Genomic DNA, 21,131 nt, shown 5'->3' on the forward strand with positions numbered 1-21,131 from the left:
GAATGTTTTTTTTTCTTCTTTCAGTTATCAGTGTTTTTCCCATATTGAAAAGCTTTTGCTTTTGTGTCAATGTTTTGTCATGACTGTTTACTTAAAAACTATATTAGTAGTCATATTCATTTTTTAAACTCTTTAAATATCTTATATAAGAGGTTCAGTTCAATTAAAAGGAAGAATATCTTATTAATCAGCAAATTATAAAAATTCTGATTGCAATATATTTTTTACCAATTGAATGTATTTATGGAGCAGGAGTTAATATACTAACTGGCAAAAGGTTCTAAATTGAAAGCTATTTTGATATACATGTTTTAATCAAATTGGTTACGATTTAGGCACTGTGCTTCCTATTAGCTTTCTATATCTGTTGGCTTATCAATCGTTTTATCAAAGCTTTCCTATTATCTAAGTTTTATAGCAAAGTTTAGTTGTAATGAACATAGATAATATAAAAAAATATTTAATTCTGTCAGATGATTATCACATTATGCATTTTTAATTAACGAAAATCTTTGAACACCATTTTACAACAATAGTTCATTACTCTCATAAAAAGTAATCAATTTTTAAAATCAAGCAGGAAAGGATATTTCTATTACCATTACACTTTATTAAAGTTAACAGTAAATTTCGATTTTGAAACCAACACTAGTAAAACAATGATTCTAGTTGTCAATTTAGAGTTTTAAGAAAGAAACCTTGAATTGAAAGGCTTCAAACAATTGGAAACACGCTCTAGGAAAATACTGCCATTTTTTACCCTCCCAACAATTTCCCATCAAAGCCCTCCCAGAGACCAAATCTTTTATTTAGTAAGTTTCCCAGAGTGACATAATTGACATACTTGAATACTGCTCTCCAGTCATATATTTAAAACAATTTAGTTTAACAGGTTGATACAGATATGGGTGGTATTCCCATTGAAGGTGGTATTCCTTCAGTATTCTTGGATCAGTCCTGATCCTACAGGCAGATATTAAATTTGGGTGGTATTCCCAACCGAAGGTGGTAGCCCTTCAACTATTTGGATATCTAATTTTCTGTCCTGCCCTGTTTCCCCTCCAACCTGATGTGGGTGGTATTCCCATTAAAGGTGGTATTCTTTCAGTATTCTTGTATCAGTCCTGATCCTATAGGCAGATTTTAGATTTGGGTGGTATTCCCAACAGAAGGTGGTAGCCCTTCAACTATTTGGATTTCTAATTATCTGTCCTGCCCTGTTCCCCCTCCAACCTAGAAGGTCCCAAATGGTGTCAGCATTTGGGGAATCCATTCCCTTATCACAAGGTTTGGAGTATTTCCTAAATATTCTCATTTCAATCCTGCTCTTTCCTCCTCCATCCTAAAAGATCTCTGGTGATACCAATAAATTAGGATTATCCCCTTATCATATGTTTTTGAATGTGTTAATGTCAAGGACACTAAAGTCATACTTTTGTTGAGACATTTGTAACATTAAACCAAATGGCAGGAAAGTTAGCTCTTGACATGAATCACTGGAATATGTCAACAGTAAACCACATAAAAAAATTGTTTTCCTAGAAAACATAATATATAGCAATGTAACATATTATAAATTTTAGCTTGCACAAAACTTATCTTAATTTTTTTTTATCTTGAGATCCTACTGAAATAAGTTATGTGTGATGTAATCTCTAATTTCTACCTTTTTTCTTTTTAAAGAAGGGGTGGAATTGATACTTTGTATCCTATTTTCTTTCAATTTCTGTAATTCCATAGGGTCATTTTGATACCTAAACATTAACTACCATTCTTTATATCATAAATAACTTCTTTCCTATTTTCTGCAGCAATTTGGATCCTAAAGTTTCCCTTTTCCCTTTTGTCAGCAAAGATCAATTAGTCATGCACTAGTATGGTTTCAGGAATGTAAGAATATTTAACACGTTGGTCCTATATATGTCATGCATATAAAAGTCTGAACAGTAAATAATCTGTCCACAAAACTGTACCTGTATCCATCAATCTGTCCTGTTATTTTGACACAGTTACCCAAATGATTCTGCTAGAAGACATAAATATCTACAGCCAGAAATTGCATGATGCTTCTTTTTAAAACTATGTAGTAGACAAACATATTTAATCTTCAGAAACTCCACCTCCACATACAGAAAGATCAAGTGCTCCCCAGATAACATCTATAGCTCGAATTATTCAACTAACACTCGTTGAAGTGCTTTTACCACCAGGTAAAACAATTTTGGTTTAGTTTATCTAATGATGGAAATACCTTATGCTTTAGACCAAAAACACACCAGTCATCAAGATAAAACATGTATACTGTCACATACTTAATTCTTGGTCATAAGAAAAAAAAACCTGCTAATTTCACCTGCCAAATTCCCTGCCACTCTAATCACCACCTATTCTGATAATGTCAAAGAAGAACTTAATGGAGAAATTAGTGAGAAGAAAAATATTTCAACTGTCAAATGTTATTGGATAAAACTGCTTATGGTTTATAACTCTTCAATTTGTACAACAACCTCAAGGCCATGATCCTGTCCAGAACTTACATCTTAAACAACTTGATAGCAATACCTGTGGAAAGGACATAAATCATAATGTATTGGAAAATAATGTGTAGTCTTTGAAATCTAATAATTATTGTCTTCACCGGCTAAGGCGCTTTATAACTTCCTGCAGTCAAGCTAGACTGGTACCGGCTTTCCAACCTGATGCATATAAGCCTGTGCTAGACTTGACACATAAATATCATTTATAAAGCTGATCAATCATTGTTTGACTACACATGTCAAATTTGGACGTGTGAACTCAGGAACATATCCTGGGGCGAAATTCAGATTGTCTAGAACACCACATTCCGAATGATCACAGACTAGCACATCAACTCTGTTTGCAAAGACATAAACAATAACGGTTGCAGAACAGAATTGCTAGATCCAACACCTGAAAGTCAAAAGAATACACTTAAACCATTAAACATGAACATGTTTAAACAAATTTCCTACCTGGATATGTTCAAATAACCAATCATAACAGCAATTTTGAACAAAATTACCAACCCAAGACCTCTGAAATCACTAAAATAGAGTAAAAACTTCAAAGGACAACTAGAACCACATACATAAATGTCAACTTCTGAAAAATCTCACACTACAGAACGTCGGATCACCTGTAGATTCCTATACCTGACTGATGATATTAATGAATTGGAAGGATATGAGCCACAAGAAGAAGATATTGAATCATGTCCATGTCAACACCCCTTTACACATTTTAAGAAATGTTCAACAGTTGAACTGACCCTGACTTTCAAAATACAATAGTAAGTTATGTGATAAGGTTAAAGCTTTACTTATGGATCCTTAGCTGACTAAGAAATGAATTTTTATCAGTTTGTAAAATTCCTTTAATCTATAATGAAATCATTTACACAATATTGTTCTTAACCCAATATTTTTGAAGTTTGGTCATTAAGTTTATCTGTGTGTGTAGCAGAAACACTAGCCCTCATCTGAGAAGAATGTATATGTACTGAAACTCTACAGGTGGAATCAATGAGCTTCCACCCTTAACTCTTAACAAGATTATGGAGCATCTCTAATGAAGAGATGATGAAGGGTTTCTTTCCATGCCTTACTGAAAGGTTTTAAATTCTAATTTGAATTAAAATGGGATACCTGCCATAAAGAATGGTTGGTAATAATATATTTCCTCTCAAGAAAGAAAGATGTCAACAAATACAAACTGTTTCAAAGTTAGAAACTATTATTGCATAAACTTTCTGGATTTTTACAACAAAAAACTAACCCTTTCAAATCCATTAAAAGTTTAGTTATTTCCATTCAAAATTTTTGAATAACATACTCCTCATGTTTCTTTAATTTTTGGGGAAAGGATTCCCTGCTTAAAATTTTAATTTTGTTTTATAAAAAGTTTTCTAAGTACTACAGTACACAGTTCAACTAATAATTTTTTATTTAATGCATTTATCTTTTATGAAATTTATTTTCTCCCTTAAATTTTGCTTCAAAGTTTAATTAAGTAACTAAATCTTTACCTTGTGATATACATACCTGTACTTAATACAGCTGCCAAAAGTGGATGTATACAAAAAACAAAAACATCAATTTTTAGTATATATATAAGTGTAAGTCACTGACCAAATGACTAATTGACGCAAATTAATACTTATTTACTCTTTTATATGAAAACTACTAATAACCTAGAGTATGACAACTTTAGCTACAAACCTGACAGCCTATCAGTATCCAGACTTATTATTTTACAAATTCATTCCCTGTAGCCCCACACAAGTAGTTAGAACATAATTAACTAAAGTGACTTATTTCCATTAAACTCACATTGATGAATCCAACTAGTTCTTTTAAAACCTAAATTATTCTGAATAAGACCTTTATGTGAGTTAATTGTATAAATTAGTGACTCTGATGTGTTTCCTTTACTTTTGTATTAAGGTAATGTAAATATTATTTGCCTTCATGGAAAACTAAATGATTTTAATAATCTCTATTTTTGAAAAATAATGTTTCTTCTTAAATCATTATATATAAGCAAAACCTTTGAGGAAACTCTTTTGATTTCTGAATTTAAATGTTTGTCCAGGTTAATATATGCATGCAACTTGTAGATTGTTGAATAACTAATACTATTTATCTTTCTGCTGACCTATTCAATTGACAGTTTGATAGATAAACTAAATCAACCCTTATAACCTACCTAGCTAGGCCTACTAATATCATTTTCCACCTGTTGGCCTGACCGGTTGGCAGTACATAAAGAAAAACCGCATCCCTCTTTAATGTAGTTATGTAGTTTAGTACTAACACCTTTTTTCCACCTGTTGACCTGACCGGTTGGCAGCAAATACAGAAAAACCGCATCCCTCCTTTTAACTAACCTATACTAACTTTTATTACTTACCTAGTTAAAATTAGTTACACTTTCAACTTTTAATCTAATAATTATTGTTTTGATCAAACCAGCCAATAGCTTTAATTTCATTTTACTTTGATTTTACAAACCTCAATTTACAAAAATTTATAAACTTTTATCTTACAGTGAATGAAGCCCAATAAGTAATAACTTAGCCAAATTCAGGTTGCAATTTGATTCAACATCTATTAAATTTGCATTCTTAACTTCATTAATCCAGCATTGTATTTGAATGATCCAATCTTATTGATTTCAGGCTTTTCAAGGTTAGACACTTTTTTTTCTAATGGAACTCAAGTTTCTTCCAGGATTTTCCTTTTCTTATAAGGTTCTCCAAGACACCTCAAGGAGTTTCAAGGAAATAAAGGATCAGGAAATAAAATCCTTGACCAAGCAAAGTTATTGATTGAATGTGATTTATTATAAACTTGTATAATCATGTAACATTTAATATCATGTTTATGACTGTATGTTTTGGCAAGGATATGTACTAAAAGTTTTAATTTTTAGAGGAGGTGACTGTTATAGCATTTTACCTAATACATAAGAAAGACGACCTTCCAAGAGTTAGGTCTTTAATTTATACTTTAATATTTAAGACTACCTCATCTTATGTGGAAGATAAATGTATGAAGCTATATTGTGTTGTCCCCCCCCCCCCTCCATCATCTCCCCTACCTACCCAATAGATGGTCTGTGCATGGTCTAAGCGGTGCACAACACAACCAGGAGCGGAGTGTGCTGTATTGCTTAACTACGTAGTGGTCAAGCTCTACAGAATCTGGGAGTTCCTTCTCAACCACTGTGAGGCGTACAGTGATCCACCGCAATGCCTTTGCCATTTCAGTTATTTTACTTGTAATTGTAAATATTTTCAATAGTTTTCACCTTTCCTTAATAAATCATAATTAATTGTACCCAAGGCCAAGGTACAAAAAATAAAGAATTTATATACACATATTCCTCGATATATCCTTTATTCCACTAGACCACACACCCCCCCCCCCCCTCTTGAGAAAATGTAGCATTGTTTAACAACTTTCTTTAATCGGTACTACCCCCCCTCCGTTTAAGGGTGGTCCCGAAAGGACTGCCCTTTCCAAAATTGAACTTAATATATGAGAATTGAGTCACTATGGTTAAGGGTTAGGTCCCACAAATGGCTGGATAGGTGCAGGTAGAATTAAGGAAAAGTTAAACAGCAATGTTACTATTTCTCTCCCTTTCCCAACTTTGGGTATTTTATTCTTGAGACCTCTTTTGAACATTATTGTTCTAGGTAACCCGGTTGAAATAAGACCAGCATCCAAGAAAAGAATTTTAAACTTAAGCAAAACATTTGAAAGAAAAATGGGCTTAAAAAGGATTTTAAGGTTTTTTGTGATGTACAATGTTATCTAGAAGTACATGGTCTTACATCGTTTTAATTATAGAGAAGTAACGCTTATGACAAAGTGAATTATTTCTCACTAGCGGCTACGCCCTTAGAGGCCTCTAGTGGCCTTTAAATGTTTTTTATTTTATTTTAAATATCTAATTTGAGAAATAACTTGTCTATGTTAAATTCATGAGTCTACGCAGCGCGACTAAGCTAGCGAGACTATGCTAGCGACACTAAGCGGCGGAAATATTTCAATTTTTTTTCGATTTTATTGTGATTTCTCTTGGTAGGGTGGTGGTACCCTCCCCCAAAATAGTTAAAAACCTTCCCAGGAAATATGACAATCTACCCTGTTAAGGAGAACCCAATCGGTTCAGCGGTTAGCGAGATCCTTCGGTACAGACACACAGATACACACACAGACAAAGAAACATCCTGTTACTTTAGTATAAGGATGAATAATCATCCTATTAGGGTTTTAGGACATTACTATCATTTCAAAATAGCAAAAAATCTAAATATTGGACATTTTTGCAGTTTTAGTGATACTTCAGTTTTCAAAGACCACTGATCCAAATATAGCTTTCCTGAGAGACTTCAATAAATCGTTTGATTCCAACTAATTCATTCATACTTTTTATGATTTTAAATTTGATATTATTGTATTAAGTTTGATGTACTTTAAATTAAGACTTATTAATTAATTATAAATAAATTAAGTCCATTGAAATTCAATTTATGTGCTCTAATAAATTTCTTAAGATAATACTTTTTTAGTAGCGAAGTTACTCTATAAATCACTTTGTATGTCCGTCAGTCCGAAACGCTATGGGGGAAACGTGATTTTCTCGGCTCCTATCTAAGACAAACAGCTGAAATTTTTAGTGAAGATTCCCATGACATATGCCCATCTAATCTATACATTGTTTTGTCAGTCTGTCTGTTATTTGGGGTGCTAGATCGATTCCTAGATTTTCAAGTTTTCGTGATTTTCTCAATACCTATTCAAGATAAAGGACTGGAAATTTTAGAGATCAATTTATTTTACATTCTACATATTTTCACCAAGTTTTATTAAGATTTGTTTATTAATTGGGGTGCTAGATCAATTCCTAGATTTTTAGGTTTTCTTGATTTTCTCCATTCATATTTAGGATTGACAGCTGAAATTATCAGGGATTGAATATTCTTGTTATTATCCTCTTAGAAATTTTTTTTTAATTTTCCAAACTTGAGTAAGCCCCCCACCCCCCTCGACAGCGAACTATGAACTCTGGAAGCAGCGCTCGGCTCCCTAGCCTGCCTAGCCGCAGCGCTCGGCCCCCTTGCCTGCCTAGCCGCAGCGCTGGCTCCCTAGCCTAAAACCTAATCTAACCTAAAATAGTTGTTTGTTGTTGTTGTTGGGAGGAGGGGGGGGGGGGGGGGTACTCCAATTTTCAAAATTGAAAAAAAGAGGATAACGCCAAACATTTTTAACTCCTTCAGTTTTGACACAGTGTTGATATGAGACTCGATCCTATCAGCACCCCGATGACTAACGGATAAGTGTTAAGCCACGGTCGCGGGTGTAACTCCTATAATTAAAACTTTTAAACTCAGCCGCCATTTGTAGGACTAAACATTGTTGAAAAAAGACAATTATGCGTGCTTTAGATAAAGATTTTGAAGAATTTTTTAATACTATATGATAAAAATGTCGCGTGTGCAAAAACACTTGTTCATGTTAAAACTTACTGGCTTATGATCACACATGTTGATATAATTGAAATGCTAAAAAAATATTAGTAGTAGTTTAGCAATCAACAAAAAGGTAAGAAAAGTAAAATATATTCTTCCATTACAATCATATTTTATTTTAGAGGAGAATTGACAATAAATTAACACTCGTCTAATTAAATAATAATTACTTGTCTTTATTTGCTGGTTAGAAATAAAAAAAAATCAGCTTTTTTTTTACAGTTTTTGGCCTCGAATAAAAAAATTATCTGCTTAAGGCTGGAATAAAACATACAGAACAACAGTTTTTTTGACGACTGATAGACATAATTGGTGTCCAACTGCAATTGCTTACTGAAAATTTTAAGCTGATTATGTTTTGCCTTTTAGTGAATATCTTGAATGGAAAATATTTAATTATTTATAATTGATTTTTAAAAAGTTTACCAGTATGGCTTCTAAACCGATTAGTATCTGCTGAATTAGAAACGGTTCTCAGCCAGACTGTAAAATCTAATATGTATAGCATCATATTACAGATAATTGTTTGGAGAATATTAAGATAACAATCATAAAAATAATACCAGTTTTGTAACCCAGGACCTTCAAACAAAACTGGTTTTAATCTTATAATTTTTCATTTTAGAAATCGCGGAAAGCTCTCATTAATGCGATTGGATAAATAATTATTACCAAACTCTTATCTGAATACCATTTAGGAATTCTGTAACAATGGAATCTGTTTTCAATCTTCGATTCTTCTTGGTTATCAGGTAAATTTGTTTATCAATTCAATAATCAATAACTTTTGCTGTACAATAAGAGACAATAATCTAAATTTATATTCAATAAGAGACAATTATTTTTAATTCTAGCAACCAATAAGATACAATAACTTAAATCTAATAATGGGCGAACCATAGGAATTTTTTAAAATCACAGTTGCCCTGAAAATATATTTTGATATTTTATCTAGCGCTGTTGTGGTGATATTTTGTTCAATGGTTGAAGGAATGAGTATTATAGAAGAGATTCCAGATTATCCTGATCTAACCGGCGGCAATGACACTAATGTTGAATAAAGCCACTGATTAGCTATCTTTAGAAATGATATTTTCAATATTTTTTGTTTTATTTGTTTCTGTAGTATTTATAATAAATTAATAGTAATTTGCATATTGTATCTCATCATTTGACACCAGAGGGAGGGATGGTACATTGGACTTTAAAGTATATACACACGTAACTCCAAAGTTTTATGGGGGTGTTTGTGTTGATTTATGCTTGGTCTGTACAAAATAACAGTGTCCAAACTTTTCCACAAACAGTTATAATCTGTAAATGAAGTAAAGTTTTTTTTTATCCCAAGTGGAGAGTCCATCTCTAAAGATTTCTTAACATGGATTTCAAAATCCAAAAAGCAAAACTAAAAATACCATACCATGAAATGAACTGACCAGGTGATGGTCAGTTCAGCTAATGCAACGGCCAAATCAAGTAGTTGCAAATCAATGCTTAAATAACATAAAGAATTTGTTGTGTAATTTTTTAATCTATCTATCCAAATTCGAGCTGCAGTTAAATACTAAATAGTAATTTAATGTAACAATAAACCTAAAAGCGTTTTTAGGCTAATCATTCATACTGTAGTTCTAACAAAGAATATAAAATTATTCCTCATTAACTTTGTAAATAAGTAAATACTCTGTTTTTGTTCCGTTTCTTACTCACAATATAATAGTCAACAAGTAAGTGTTAAGTGCACTGTTGCCGGGATAACAGAGATATTTAAATCGCAATGAAAAATCTCCCAATGCATACAATAATTTTTCAACATAAGATATGAATTGTATCTTCCTTCTTATACTTTATTACAGTTAACTGTTTTATTGTTCATTGTTTGTAGAAAATGTGGTTGTGTTCTCTGCCAAATAGCCTAAAACCTTCCAATAATAAAGTTTAAATGTTATGTTTCTCACGGAAGCAATTACAAGTCTTTATATTCCTGATATTTATTACATTAATGCATAAGAAAATTACGGTGAAATATCACTTCTGCATTAAACCTACATATTTTGATATTTTATCAGGGAGGAAGGGGGAATTGGGCTGTTTATTACACTAGTCCCAAAAGTCTTATAATAACGTTTTCTTATTTGTTGGCTTAACAACCTGGGGGACTTTAATTAAAATTTTATTGGTTGGTTCAGTAAGTTTTAATTTTACCCTTTATTTTATTGAAATGTTTAAAAAATGATAATTTTACTTTTATAATAAGTTTTTTCTAATAATATGATTTAAACATTGCTATTTGGATTTTGTCTAGAATATAAATTTGCGGTAATGGTAATTTTGCGGAAATGATAGGACCCTGAAAATTATACAGACACATAACAATTCGGACAAGGAAAATATAAAATGCATTTAATAAGTATTAACACTTCATAAGTAGGACAATGAATTCAAAGACAGTTTTGCACAAAATATTCAGTTAAATAAAGAAGTAAAGGATTTTTGTTGAAATTGTCAATGTATAACTGATAAGATAAATTTCATCTCTGGTAGTTTATGTTTACAATGTTTTTAAAATTCACCAATAAGCAAGATAGTTACTTTGAATTATACAAATTAATAGGGTGACATTTAAAGAGTAGCTGCACTTCCGAAAGTGTGACACTAGTCATAAAATTGGGAATGCAAAACGCAAAATATATCAATTACAAATAAAACAGTTGACAATTTTGATATTTAAGTTGTAATAGGGGTGAAGCAGTTCAACCCTACTGAGCGAGTCCGGTCAAAAGAGCCCCTAGCCTTAAGGATTCTATCAATAAAGTACTACAAGTAGTTACAGTTTGAATGTTTTATTTGAACTGATTATACACAACAAATTAATGGCTTTATATACAAACAGATTACAATAGTGGGTTAGGTAGAAAATGGGTGTGGAGAAGATGGGGGGCTGCAGCCAGGTGAATAGCAGATGGGCAGGCCCCTGTAGGGGGTAAGGTAGACGTCCCCCGGAAAAGGGTAGGTTACTGGAACATGCAGGGGGGGAGGGGCAACTCCCTCCCCATATCGGCGGGTGATAACTTTGACCGCTTTCTCTGACGGTCAAACAATGGAAGAATGGGTTGGCTTAAAATGTGATAGTGAGGGGATTAACCACCTGGGTGTTATCGGCAGTCCCGGAGCATTGCATGCTCTAGGAAGCGACAGTCTGTCTGTCCGACTACCACAAAGTATTCTATTTTTTAAAAAATAGGCTTCTCTTATACATTTAATAAACTTTTTTTGATTTTGACTTTGGATATAAAGTGTGTATATTGAGACTTTGACACCTCCAGGAAGCCAACGACTATATGCTATTGCTTAGGATTAATAACTTTGCATTGTAATAAGTTAGGCTTGTATTTAAACTTAGACATTCCCACAACAGGGTCTGTTTTTGTAACACAGTATCTTTCTTTAAAAATTGGCTCGAACTCGGCATCCCCCTGGCTTTCAAATAAGGAATTCTAGATCTATAACTGTCTTGAATAACCTGTTTTGAACTTTTGTTTATTACAGTGCAGTGGCTAATTGGAATACTACTTACACATATTATTATGGTATCCATAGAATCATACCCATTGAGGAATGAAAAATGGACCTAATAATTTGCTCATTATAGGAAACAGTAATCGTCTTCATGCGTTGCGGCTTATGGAAGCCGCAGCAAAAATATCAAATTCAGCCATTGCTGCCGTGCTTCTTTTTTTTATAACACTTTATAAATCAAGATAAAAACTCTGTAAAAAGAAGGTTAAGGTCCAGGTTTTACACTACATTGTGGTTTAATCTGTGGATACTCTAATATGTATTGTACAATTATAGTTCATATCCCCATGATGCATAAATACTAGAATGGAGTCTACCATTGTATTGTGAGAAATTAACAATAGACATAATAAATGTGTGTTGTCTTCAATTTAATGTTTAGGGCGCATGAAATCCCCGGCTTTCTGGAAATTATGGAATGCTTGGCCTAGCCTTTTATGAAAAATTTCGGTACATCACACCGAAACAAAGATATTTGCCATATCTATTATGTATATATAGAAAGACCAATAAAACTAAATATAATCTACTTCTACATGTAGTTGCATTGTTATAAGATCATTAACCAGAGAAGAAATTATGTATATTCTATACAAATCAACAGTTTAGGCACTAATAGTCTGTACACACCATCTTGATGCTTGAGAATTTACGTGTTAAATTCTGCGTTTTGGCCACTTCATACTAGAGACGTTTTAAAGATGCATTTGAAGTTAGGGAAAAGAGAAGTCGTTAATGATCAAGAAAAGGGGACTTTCATAAAATATCAAAAATGTCGTGAAATTAAATTGTTTTTAAAAGATATAGTATGGCTTCATACAAAAGAAAAAGTAAATTTTTAGCAGCTTTGCCCCTAACCATCTCCCAGAATGCAAATTAAAAATACCAATTTACCCATATGCAGTTCCTTTTTTTGGTATCAGACAAAAAAATCTTGGTTGTTAAAAAAGATTATTGTTACTATTGTCCTATACCTCTTTCCCTGGCATTAGCATTATTTTTTTTCTAATCTTAGTAACCATAGTGTTAAGTTTGATTTAATTTTCCATTGTCCTATCCCTTTGCCCCTATAAAATGATTAATTTATCATTCATTGATATATCCCTGTAGCCTTTACATCAAGCGTGATATACAGTCTATTGCTCTATCCCAGTAATCCCTGTGTGTTAATTTAATTAATTAAGATCTGGTTAGTTAACAGAATATACAACATTGCTCTATCCCTGTATATCCCTGAGTGTTAATTTAATTAATTAAGATCTGGTTAGATAACAGAATATACAACATCTGTAAGGTGGAATTAATCTCTATAATATCAAACACGGTGAACACAAGAAAAGATAAGTTATTAGAGAAAAATGTAAGTTTTAGATTTGAAGTAATCTCATTATTTTTCTGTTTAGTGATAATAACTAACAACAATGTTCTTTACATTTTGAAAAATCGTCTGTATTTTTGATGTTTCAAAATATTAAGATAGGTTAAGTAACACTAATGGGGTTCGATCATTCAATTATAGGTAAAAGTGAAAGCACTGAATTAATTTATATAGCATAGAATAAAAAGATATATTACGTAGTAATTATAACAAGAAAGGATTGATAAACAATTTATATTTATATTATTCATTATAATTTGGCAGACACCCAGTTAAATTTAATTCAATTTACAGTTTCACTTATAAAAATCATGAGATTAATCTCACAGATTTTTAGTGAAACATAAAAGATTAACAAAAATATATCAAAACAAGAATGAATTTATTCAGAAGAAAATTTATAATTAAATTTAGAAACTTATAATCAATAGTTTTGAATTATCTCTATTACTTTGTTAAACTTTATTAAGCATCAGGTCAAAACTATTTTATCTTTGTAAAATTTATTTTCTAGACTTGGAGTTTACGAGACAGTATCTAAATTATAAACTTCTGATAAAGACATATTTACAATGAAGGTTGCTGGCCATTTTATAAATTACCATCGGCTACGCCCCCCTAGAGACCTCTAGGGACTTTAACTTCCACTTTTAATTTAAGTTTTAAAAGAAAAAGAAAAATATCATTAAGTAGAAATTTTTGTAGTTTTTTCACATGGGAGGGGGAAGGGGTTACCTCCAAAAAAATAGTTCAAACCTTCCCTGGACAAAAAAGAAGCTTTACTTTTTTCCTTATCAGTCAAGCGGTTGGTGAAATTTTAAGCTACAAACCTACAGAAAGGCATATGTCCTGCTACTTTTACATAATAATTAGGAACAAAAATAAAAAAAATATTACAAAGTTTATTTCATCGGTAAAGCAATTATAAGTATTAAAGTTTAGATAAATGGTTGGTATGTCAAGTGCATGACATACAACAGTTACTTTTTCATGGTATACAATATTGAGCTAAGGTTTTAAGACAAAAGCCTTGCAGTCGCATGGTTGGTTGACTGACAGACCTTTTACGTTACCTCTAACCCTTGGACTGACTAGTTTTGCTTGTTATGAGTAATGTTATGTTGCACGATTTTGACTTTTTAAGTATCAAACACTTTTCAACAGTCAAACCTACACAAATTTTAGAAGATAAGCAAAATAAAAGAATAATTGTCGAAATGATTTGATAACAGCTGTTCATTTGTGTTGGTGTTTTCACACAAAGTACATGTTGAGAACTGATAACCCTTACTAGAGAGACCCAAACCCTGAAGGTCCTAAATCTGCAATGCGTAAACATGCGGGGTTAACTAGTATCCAATATAACCTAACATAATCTAAGATATAAACAAACGAAAAACTCCCCCACCCCCTTTATTTTCAATTTATTTTTTTAAGTGATCAAAATTAAAGCCGATACCTCATTTATTAACTTTTTTAAAACAAACATACAATCCTGTTTGTAAAACAGCTGCACTCCACTGCTATTAAAACCTTTGTGTAAAACATTAGATTTTAAAATGTCAATAGAGCCAGACAGAAATATTAAGAAATTTAGTTTGATACATGAAACAAACAGGAAATATAATCATACAATGACCTAAGCGCACTATTTCGGACAATTCGAGCCTGCTTAATTAAATTATCATATCACCCATCATTACGGTTAAGTAGTAGAATTCAGGGATCTAAAGGGATAAGACAATGGCCAATAAACTGATGTCCATTCCCTACGACGATACAAAAAATTACCCATTTTGTAATTTACAATTAGCGGTTAAAACGTTTGGAAACTAATCTCAATGAATCAAAATTCAATAAAAGTTCCCAAAGTTGTTAAACAACGTATATGAAAACGTAATTTTAAAATTGTGGAGAACTTGTGTAGAAACTTCTATTGGAATTTACATCTTAGGATTTATACATATATTCACAGTTCCTTTGGGAGAGGCCCTTAGAGGCTATAGGAGCTGTACGTTAGTAAGCCAAAAACGGATTGCATATGTGTGTTATTTTATATCTCTAAAACAGCTAAAGTGAACTTACCTATTTATTGTGCTAAAAGCGTTTATGTACTTTAAGAAACTATACTTTGAAAGTTTGAATTTAAAGAACACTTAGATTAAATATAAGGCAGTAAGAAAAAAAATATTAACATATAAAAAATATATTTAATAGTTTGGATTAGTATATTAGCGCCTAAAAAGATTTTTTTTACAAATATCAATATAGGACACATAAAAAAATCCTTTAAAATCTATGAAATAATTGGTCGTTGACATATTGAATATGACAGTTTCTATGTAAAAAAGGAAATTGGTATTATTTTACATTAGAAAAATATGAAATACTTGCAAAGGGATCTTTAATGTCAACAGGCTGACGATATACACATTTTTTCATGTTTGATTGATACATGTCCACGGATTCTAATATAAAAGCTCAATAAATCAGACGAAGAGGCACACAAATAGTACTTTAAATGCTAAACAAAATTTACAATTGATTTGCTATTTAATAATTAGAATTGGAGATACATATTACATAGTAACTTATAAATTCCACTTTGCATTTAAAACAGATTAGCCATGCTGAAAAATCATGTATAGCATCGTATTAAACCCAATTTTTAAAGAATATTAAAATGAAATTATAATTTTTCGCTTTATTTTCTGCGAAAAGCTGTCTATAATACGGTGCGATTAAGAGTTTAAAATATTAAGGGCAAGTAAAAGTTGCAAAATAAGTCAAAAATTAAAACAGTCAAAAAAATAATTCAAAATCGTACATAAAAAATAAATGTATAAAATACGGAAAAAGTAAAACATAAAATTCAGCATATTTTAGATAAGAAGTTTTTATGTATAAAAATATGTAAATTAATGCGACATATTATGATAACTTTAGGGTGTTCTAATACAGTCGCAGATGTTTTTTGTAGTGCATTTCGAGTGGACTTTACCCCCCCCCCCCCTAAATTTGAATTGTTTAAACAGTTAATTTTTTGTTAATAAGCAGAACAGAAATACAAATGGTTTTAAACCAAGAATTTATTACTACAGCAATCAACATAAATTATAATATTTCTGGATGTATTTACTGAACTTATATCATATGAATGCTTTGTTTTTGTAGATTTTTTTTGTAGAATAGGAGCAGCATTTAAGTAACATTACTAAATTACTGCCTTAACATATGTTGTTTCTGCGCTTCTTTTGAACATAATTGTCCTAGTCTCCAAGAACTAATTTCTAAGAGATAAATTAGAAGAGGAAATATCTATTTTCGCACTAATTGTGTAATATTAGAACGGGATATTGCTAGTTGATTAGCCAGGGATGGAGGGGACATTGGACTGTTTATTATGCTAGTCCCAAAAGTCTTGTAATACCGTTTTCGTATTCGTTGGCTTATCAACCTTGTGGACGTTTATTAAAATTTGATTATTTGGTATATTAAGTTTAGTGTCCAACCTTTAAACCAAACTAAAAGTCAAGAATACTTAAATTTACAAAATAAATCATCAAACCATCTTAAATATGATAAAAACATTTATATCCTATTCTACTAATGTATGATATTATCCTTGTTAAAAAAAGAGAAATATATCTTTCTTTAATTGTCTTAATTTACTTTACAATTTGTAAACTAATGTTGTATAATTAAAACAAATTTTTTAAAAATCTTTCCTAATTTTATCTATTGGACTCCAAGCCCCCCCCCCCCAACAAAAAAAAATCCATTGAAAAACCCTAACACCTTCATTTACCCCCCCCCCCCTCTCAAAAGCTTGGACGTGCTTGTATTTTATAAAGTGACAAGGTCTCTTTTGTTTGTCCGTTTAGATCTTGCTACCACTGATTCTTATTATTTTAAAGCTTAACAAAGCTTCTGGGAATTTCTTCTATTTTGTTATTCTTAGGCTGGTTTCAGGCCCTACTACTTTGAATATAGAAACTAGGGTTAAAGCAACTTGTTTGTTTAATGATGTCTGTGTATTTGAATTGTGTCACTTAGTATCTCTAAAAGAATGAACCAACAGTTCTAAAATAAGTATAAAAGTAAGGCAATACTACTTTGTCTAGCTTTTAGTAATTGGAAAATATATCAAATATAATAACTAATTTACAGGTACAATCAATAAATCTTCTTATTTTCTACCCCATGACAAATTATGTAGAACAACAATACATACTAAACCTCTTGTTCTTAATATCAACAAGAGACAAGAGCTAATGATATTAGAGTATAAACAAGAGATTGCGCCCTCTAAAATCTACGGGACAGAAGTATAGCATGAGAACAATACCAGACTTTAAATTTTAACAAAAATAGACTAAAACAATCCCGGGACTAATGTCAAGTTAAGCTTCACTAAATTGGAGAATTAAATCTTATGTTTCAGACAAAAAATACACACTACTTTATATTATAGGATGTAGTCACATATATTATCTTTATAAGCTCTTAAAGCAGCTTGATATCAGCTATGAGTACTCTTATTCATACCACATAGTCGAAATAAATCATTGAATTGAACGTCAACAACATGCAACTAGGTTTAACAAGGATGTTTTGACCCATAATGCATAAACTCAACATGTGTTGTTTATTATTAGATCTTATTCTTAGTGTGCCGTGAATGCCGGAAATTACATTATAGAGCTTAATTTGACTCTTCCCCCTTTGATAATTAAACATAAGTTGATTTCTATTGTGACTTTTTTAATGTAAAATAAGGGATCTAAAGGAATAATACAATGGCCGATAAATTAGTGTTCATCCCCAATGATTATACACATATTTACCCCTTCTGTAGATTACATTTAGTGGTTGAAACGTTTCGACACCAAACTTGATGAATCATCCAATCAAAATTCAACAAAAGTCTCCAAAGTTGCAAAACCAACGAATAAGAAATGTTATTTTAAACTTTAGGTACTAGTATAATATATATTTGGTAGATTGACAAAATGTGGCAGTGATGCTACAGCCTTATTCTTATTGTGAATACTAACAAGATTAATTTACTTATCATAAAGATCGATATATGGTGTGCGTTCACAACAGCAAAAGGCACAATAATATATTTGGGAGGTTTTTTTAAAAGAAAAGCAAGGTTGGGGAAATATGATGATATATTTAAGTTTCCATAACCTTTTTTGCAATTTAAATAATATAATATTAATAATCTACATGTGATTAATCTAAAAGTCTTTTTGCGAAATGAATAAAAACCTAGTACAAAGTTGTAGATTTACATTTAAAATGTATATTGTGGAATACGAAAGTAAAATACGAACATCAAATGATATTGTAAAGCACTGAGAAATGGCTATAACAAGTAAGATAATATGCAAGAATTGATACCCTCACCTTCCCATTATTCAGCTATTTTTTTGTGGGAGGAGGCATTGACCGGCCTATTAAACAAAAAATATTAAAGAAAACCACCCAAGGCAGAATCTCTTTTTGTAAAGACACACAAATATCATATTTTTTAATGTATCTGTAAACTTTTAGTCAAAATGTGAAGCCCATGCCATACAATATTTTGTTTGTCTCCCCAACCTTATATAGAATGTAAATAAATAAATAAACCAAGAAATATATTATTTGTTTATCTATGAAAATGGATGTAGAATATACGTGGATATTATGACAGGGGAAAATTGTCGTAAATTTTAGTTGCTAACACAAAACTAATTTATTGGACAGTTCGTTCACACAATAGAAGGGGAGTGGATGGGGGGTTTCGTTACTTTAGCCCGTTGCGAGTTTCACTTTATCAGAAAATATGGAAATCTGGTGTAAGATCCAAGTAATAATATATCCATTTCTGTGAATGTATGTTTATTTTATTAAAGGGTGGTTGGCAAAATAGTAATAATAAGTTTTGAAAATAATATCTTGTATATATGAAAGATCTTTGATCAAATAGAAAGAAACGATCCGAATGAAATAGCATAAAACCACACAAACACATAAATTAAGTAGTTGGAAAAACATTTCTAAAATTTGTACAATAAAATAAAAAACTTATACTACTTTTTTTTTATACACCCAGTTTGTGTATTTTTGATTAGTAAAAGGATTGTTTTTATGATGCTGTAGTAATCTTTTTCTTATAATAAGATTTGTCTTTGTCATCCTTCTGCTTTTTATGTGGCCGTAATTATATTACCACTAAGTAATTTATTTATAACTTGCGGCTTCTCTTACCCGAAGCCTCAAGGGATTTACCCCTTTTTTGTTATAAAAATGTGTTTTAAATCTATTTTAAGATGGATTGAGATAAAATAAATAATTTCAATGTGAATAGATGTCTTAAGATATATTGGAAAACCTCTATATACAAAGTAGAGTTATGTCTTCCTTCTTAGAGCTTAAGATCTTGGTAACCGCTTGGCTGTTTTTTTAACCATTCTTGTCATATCAAAGTTTACTTTGAGGTTGTAACATTTCTAATTACCCACTCCTCCAAATCTCAAAGAAAAAGAAAAGTTCGAAACCGTTTCATATCCACTAGAATTGGAACCGGTTCTCAGCCATAAAAAAAAATACCATCTGTTTTGGGCCACCACTATTCTCCGAACAAAGCACCTGAAGGGTAGAGGCAGAGCCACTAGTATTTGTATATAGATATAAGTTTTAAGAATGTGTTTATATGTTTTATAAAACTGTTTTATCCTATTATTTGTTGTTATTCTCCAGCAAAAGAAAATCCTCTTATTTTGTTATTTCTTTCAGAGTGTAGCAAAATATAATTATAGTTGTCTGTGTTGTATATGTTTAATTTTTTTTGTAAGTTATTGACATTGTTATGAAAACTTTTTGAATTCGTCAAGATTAGATATTTTGTTTATTGATTTTTTTCCAATTAAAAATTTTACAAAATATTTAAGTTAAAATATCTTAATTTTTCATTACCTTTGAGCGGCAAAATTTAAATACAGTAACAAATTTTGAAGGAATATTTACTGATATAAAGGGGCAAAATGATTTTTTAATCTAGGGGTGGGGGATAGGACCTTAGACGATAAATCCCCCCTCCCTTATTTGATAATAAAGTTGGTTGATTAAAGAGAATTATTGGAGAATATGTATTTCTTTATATTATTCAACAAATAGTGCTACTACCCCCCCTCCTCTTCCTTCCAAACCCAAGAATATTAAGCTAACTAATGATAGATCGAGTTCATAAAGTGTAGGGGCATGAATAATTTGCATTCCCTTTTTTTACTAAACATTTGCGCTAGCTGTTAGTTTTTTTTTGTATATTATCCTCCTTGATTTTGGTTGATCCTAGTAAAGTGAATACAAACAATAATATATGTTTTACATTACTCTATATTTATAACAGTAAAAACATGTTTCTGTTTGTCTGGGGTTAATGCATTTTTTTGGATGGTTTATTAATACAATGCATTTTAGAATAGTTGTAAATATATATCTGATCAGTATATATGAAAAAATACCATTATTTTCAAAAATTTTCAACCTTCTATTTTTTCCTGTATCTTAATTGCTTATTTTAATGTAGCTTAACTTCGACATCAATTGTGCTGGTACCCAAAGTTTTTCTTTAATTCTCTCAATCGCTGTCTAAACAAGGATGACAACATCCATAAAAGCGAAGCACTGAAACGGTAGGACAAACAGACATTAACACTTGTATATTGTCAGAACTGAATATTCAAGCAAAATTGTAAGTAAATTTGTTGAAAAACTGCTTGATTCAGGATAATGTTTATGGACATACTTACATTTTTAGGACTTGATTATAGAGTTGCTTCGTTTATTACAATTACATTATACCTTGTTGTCCCAGGAATTAATATACCAAAAATCAGATCAATCGGATGATTAGATCACATAAAAATTAGTTGTTAAAAAAGTAAAAAAATCAACATGTTTAAAATAGACGTACGGACATTTTGGTGGTGATTATAGAGTTGCTACGCTTTCTAAATCGTACCTAACTATTAAAGGAATTACCATGCAAAATTTGAAATCGATATGACAATTCTAACATGCCTAAATTAACGAAAAAAGCTATCCGTTACGGCCGGACGT

At 31.2% G+C, this 21,131-nt stretch overlaps 1 long non-coding RNA gene across 1 annotated transcript; it reads left to right on the forward strand.

Moving 5' to 3' along the window:
- Nucleotides 1-8,743: 8,743 nt before the first annotated feature.
- On the forward strand, nucleotides 8,744-9,211 carry LOC145323261 (uncharacterized). The gene is made up of 2 exons (XR_013880900.1): nucleotides 8,744-8,811; nucleotides 9,015-9,211. It is a non-coding gene; the product is annotated as an uncharacterized LOC145323261 (long non-coding RNA).
- Nucleotides 9,212-21,131: the final 11,920 nt, after the last annotated feature.

Source organism: Acartia tonsa, chromosome 6, assembly GCF_053477335.1.
Source record: "Acartia tonsa isolate MP-2025a chromosome 6, ASM5347733v1, whole genome shotgun sequence".
Taxonomy (NCBI): domain Eukaryota; kingdom Metazoa; phylum Arthropoda; class Copepoda; order Calanoida; family Acartiidae; genus Acartia; species Acartia tonsa.